This window comes from Arachis ipaensis, chromosome B2, assembly GCF_059453495.1.
Source record: "Arachis ipaensis isolate K30076 ecotype BB chromosome B2, ASM5945349v1, whole genome shotgun sequence".
Lineage (NCBI taxonomy): Eukaryota > Viridiplantae > Streptophyta > Magnoliopsida > Fabales > Fabaceae > Arachis > Arachis ipaensis.
In genome coordinates, this window is record NC_142437.1 from 32,391,412 (window position 1) to 32,396,912 (window position 5,501).

General features: G+C 37.8%; 1 non-coding gene across 1 annotated transcript; it reads right to left on the reverse strand.

Moving 5' to 3' along the window:
• Nucleotides 1-3,802: 3,802 nt before the first annotated feature.
• Nucleotides 3,803-3,911, reverse strand: LOC148573508 (small nucleolar RNA R71). Its single transcript, XR_015906155.1, has one exon. It is a non-coding gene; the product is annotated as a small nucleolar RNA R71 (small nucleolar RNA).
• Between the last annotated feature and the right edge of the window lie 1,590 nt (nucleotides 3,912-5,501).

Sequence of the window (5,501 nt, forward strand, 5' to 3'; positions counted from 1 at the left end):
TTAGCAAAGAGAATTTGCTTATCTCAGAGAAAATATTTTCTTCATCTATTAGAGGATTCTGGTTTATTAGGTGCTAAACTTGCCTCTGTTCCAATGAATAGTACCACAAGACTATATCAAGACAATAGTCCCCTGCAATCTGGCCTTTTTGTTTATCGCCATTTGGTTGTGTGACTTATCTATCTCACCACCACTCGACTAGACATCATGTATGCCACTCAACAATTAAGTCAATTTATGGCATCTCCTACTACCTCTCATCTTCAAGCTGCCAAGTGTGTGTTATGATATTTGAAAACTAGCCCTGACAAAGGACTTTTTTTTCCAAGAGAATCAGAAATCCAAATCCTTGGCTTTAGTGACTCTGATTGGGCGAGTTGTCATGATACTCGAAAATCGTTGACTAGTTATTGCCTTTTCTTGGGTAATTCTTTGGTTTTTTGGAAAACTAAGAAACAAACCACTATTGCTTGGTTATCCACTGAGGCCGAATACTGTGTCCTTACTAGTACAACTTGTGAGCTCGGATGGTTACTAAATCTTTTGCAATTTCTTTGCATCTCTCCCATTCGTCCACCAATATTGTATTGGGATAATAAAAGCACTCTTCACATTGCGGCTAATCCAGTTTGTTATGAATGAACCAAACATTTGGAGGTTGATTGTCATTTAGTTCGTCAGAAAGCTCAAACTAGAGTGATGAAACTTCTTCCCATACATTCTTCTGAACAGTTAGCCGATATATTCACTAAGCCTTTATCTCCTCAACCCTTTCACCGCAATCTTTCCAAGTTTGGTGTTCGCAACATCTTTCACCCTCCAGCTTGCAGGAGCATATTAAACCATCATTCCCATGGAAACACCAAAGAAACATCACAACAAAACAAAATCAACCCAACAAATAGAATAAATTATTATGTCATCATTTTTCTTCTAGAAACAAAGTCTGTTATGTTAGCAGAAATTTATTATGCTTATCTTTTTTTTCTAACAGAATCATCTAAAGTATTTGGTTGTTATCAATGTAGTTAAAATCGCGTCTCAACTTGTGAAAACATACGTATTTGTGATTTTACACTTCATGTCTGTTTTGATTTTGATATTTGTGTTGGAGGGTATTCTTTCGTGTGATATTGTCAGGCAAACTCACAGAATCACCGAAATCACAATTTTGCTGACAACTCACGTCCTAGAGAGAAGACTGGTCCAGAAGGATTATTCATGGCCCAAAATGAAACCCGGACTATACCCAATGCCTATTAGGGGTTACAAAGGATAGATTGAAGTTAGAACTCTATTTTTGCCTCTCTTCTCTCTCTTAATCTCTCTCTTTCTTTGCCTCTAAACTTTGAACTCCTCCTTTGCTCTGCCACTTTAATACAAAATTGAAGTTTGGGTGCAATGGTATAAAGTGTTGCTAGTATGGGTGTAGGTGTAAGGTGTTCCACTGTTGTTGGTAGTGGATGGTGGGTAACTGATGCGTGAGCATCTTTCCTATCTTCTCCTAGTAAATTTGTATTCAATTTGTTGAGTTTAATTAATAATTAATTATCTTTAGCCACTATGGATGCTACTTTGAGTCTTGTGCAATTCTGTTTATTTTAGGTAGCATTCGGTTGGATTTGATGGAGCTTCCACAGAAAAAGAGAAGAAGGCTATATAGGGCAGGAATGGCTTAGAGGATGGAGAGGAAGCTTACACAAATGGAATCAGCACAAGAATTAAAGGAGATGACAGCGAGGAGCGATGGGTGCGCGTACCTGACGCGTGCGCGTGATTTGGAGCTTTCCATGGCGACGGGTGCGCGTACCTGACGCGTACGCGTGAAAAGCGAAGTTGCACAGCGACGCGTGTGCGTACCTGACGCGTGCGCGTGACACACGAAGAAGACCATCGACACGTACGCGTGACTGACGCGTACGCGTGACATGCGCCATGTGCAAAAAACGCTGATTGCTGTAATTAATTCGAATTTAAACTTTAATTTTTATAAATAGGAAAAGATATTATTTTAGTTTTAGAAAATAGATTTTAAATTAACTAGGATTAGATATAAAAGAGAAAAGAAACTTATCTTTTAAGGATTCCAATTCCAATTAGTTAACTTTTCATTCCACCTCAGCCCAATTTACAATCCTTATTTTCTCTCTGAACCATGAGCAACTAAACCTCCATTGTTAAGGTTAGGAGCTCTGTCTATTGTATGGATTGATACTATTATTTTTCTATTTTAATTCATGTACTGATTTATATTTCAAGAATTGTTTTCGTTCTTTATCTTATGAATTTGGGTGGAACGGAAGTATGATCCTCTTTCTAATTGAGTTCTTGTATAACTTGGAAAAGCTCTTTACTTGAACAACAGCTTGAAAACAATTTCTCCTAAATTCTAATTATCTGGACTTAACGGGATACGTGACATATAATCCTCTTATATTTGGGTAATTAGAATTTTTGTGGCATAATAACTAGAATTAAACTTCACCCCCTAATTGGAATTAATTGACCAAGGAATTGGCAGTTGATGAGAGTTAGAGGAGACTAGAAAGGTCTAAGGAATTAGGGTCTAGTCACATATAGTTTGCTATGAATTAAATCTTGCATGATTAAAATAGTTAGTAAGAAAAGTTAATCTGGAAAATAGATAACTCTGAAACCTTAACTGTTTTCTCCATATTTTATTCCCAACTTATTTATTTGCCTGTCTTCTGTTTAATGCTTTTTGAACTCTCAAACACTATTTCCTGTTTGTCTAACTAAGTAAATCATTTAACTATTGTTGCTTAGTCCATCAATCTTCGTGGGATCGACCCTCACTCACCTGAGGTATTACTTGGTACGACCCGGTGCACTTGCCGGTTAGTTTGTGGTTAGAATTTCTGCACCAAGTTTTTGGCGCCGTTGTCAGAGATTGATAGTGATTAACAACTATCAGTTGTTTGATTGCTTAGATTATGCATTTTAGTTTTAATTTTGCTTAGTATTTTTTGAAAAAAATTTTTAATAAATAAATAGCACTAATATTTTTCATTAATTTCTGAAATTAAGTTTGGTGTCACCTAGTTAATTTCATTTTAATTTTCTCATTTATTTTCCCTGTTAATTTTCGAAAATTTTTTGTCTAATTTCAATTATCATTTTCAAAATTTTTTATTTTTATTTATTTAGTATTTCTATTTTATTATTTTACACAGGTTACCTCACTTGGAGTTCTCTGCACTCTGACGTAGAGAATCTCATCTTTTCTTGTTTTCTGTCTGTTTATACGCAGGAACAGAGACAAGGAACCTCTTTTAGACTTTGATCCTGAACCTGAAAAGACTTTCAGGTGGCGTTTGCAACAAGCAAGACTTTACAAGGCTGCAGAATCCACTATGGATCCTAATAATGCTGTTAATGCCAATGTGGCAAATCTGAATGGGATGAGCAACAAATGAGAGTGCTTGGCTCTTACTCTGCTCCTACTGCAGATCTTTATGGAAAAAGCATTGTGGTGCCTCCTATAGCTACGAACAACTTTGAGTTGAAGCCACAATTGGTCACCCTGGTGCAACAAAACTGCCAGTATCATGGTCTTTCCCAAGAAGACCCAAATCAATTTATTTTTAACTTTCTGCAGATTTGTGATACTATGAAGACAAATGGAGTGAACCCAGAGGTGTACAAACTCATGCTCTTCCCGTTTGCTCTGAGGGATGGAGCAAAGCTATGGCTAGATTCACAACACAAGGAGAGCTTGGATACTTGGGACAAGGTTGTTACTGAGTTTCTTACTAAATTTTTCCCACCAAAGAAGCTGACTAAGCTTAGGGTGGAGGTTCAGACCTTCAAGCAGAAGGATGGTGAAACTCTTTATGAAGCTTGGGAGAGGTACAAGCTACTGACTAGGCAATGCCCTCCGAACATGTTCTCTAAATGGACCTAACTAGATATCTTTTATGAAGGCTTGGGTGAAATATCCAAGATGTACTTAGATAATTATGCAGGTGGTTCATTGCACAAGAAGAAGACACCGAAGGAGACTATTGAGCTTATTGAGTTGGTTGCTAGCAACCAATATTTATACTCATCTAACAAGAATCCTGTGAACTCAAAAACTTTTCAGAACAGAGGTGTGTTGGAAGTAGAATCTTTTAATGCTATTCTTATTCAAAACAAGCTTATGTCACAGCAAATAAGTCTACTTACTCAACAGATGGGTGGCATGCAAGTCTCAGCTATCAACACCCAAAACCCACCTCAAGAGGTCTCCTATGACATGACAGGTAATTTTGTGCAAAATGATAGTCATGATTATGCTCAATCCTCTTCTGAACAGGTCAATTACATGGGGAGTGGTCCTAAAAATCCCAACGATGATCCATATTCTAAGACATACAATCAGGGATGGAGAAATCACCCAAATTTTGGATGGAGGAACCAACCTCAGAAACCTCAGAATTTCAACAATAATTCTCAAGGCGGCTTCCAATAGAACAATCACAATAACCGCCAATTTCAAGCTCATCAACAACAACCACCTCCGCATGCAAACTCTAAATCCCAAGAAGATTCTAATTGGGAGATGATGAGGAGTTTTATGCAGGAAACCAGAGCCTCCATTAGAAACTTAGAGGTGAAAATGGGCTAACTGAGCAAGCAAATACCTGAGAGATTTGCAAGTACATTTCTAGGTGATACAGTGGTGAACCCAAGAGAAGATTGCAAGGTTATTCAATTGAGAAATGGTAAAACAGCTGGCTCTGAGACAAAGGTCAATGAAGAGATAGTTGAAAAGGAAGCTCCAGAGGAGAAAAAGGAAGAAGTGGAGCACGCCCCTCCAAAGCGTGCAGACAACCCGTTCCCTGACTCTCTTGACACTTATCCTACATTGCCAAAGGCTCCTGAATACAAGCCAAAAATGCCATATCCTCAGAGGCTTCAAAAGGCTTCCAAGGAAAAGCAATTCTCTAAATTTTTAGATGTCTTCAAGAAGCTACAGATCAATATTCCTTTTGCAGAGGCTCTTAAGCAAATGCCACTCTATGCTAAATTTATGAAAGAGTTGTTGACCCACAAGAGGAATTGGAAGGAACAAGAAATAGTGGTGTTAACCAAGGAATGTAGTGCCATTATTCAACACAACCTTCCTGAAAAGATGCCAGACCCAGGGAGCTTTGTCATTCCTTGCACCATTGGAGATGTCACCATTCAGAGAGCTTTATGTGATCTTGGAGCTAGCATCAATCTCATGCCACTTTCAGTGATGAAAAAGCTTCAAATTGAGGAGGTAAAACCCATTCGTTTTTCTCTTTAACTTGCTGATCTTTCTATTAAATTGCCTGTGGGTGTTGTTGAGGATTTACTTGTTAAAGTAGGACCATTTATTTTTCCTGTTGATTTTGTTATATTAGACATGGAAGAGGAGGTAAAATTCTCTATTATACTTGGTAGACCCTTTTTAGCTACAGGTAGAGCTTTGATTGATGTGCAAAAGGGTGAATTAACCCTGAGGGTCAATG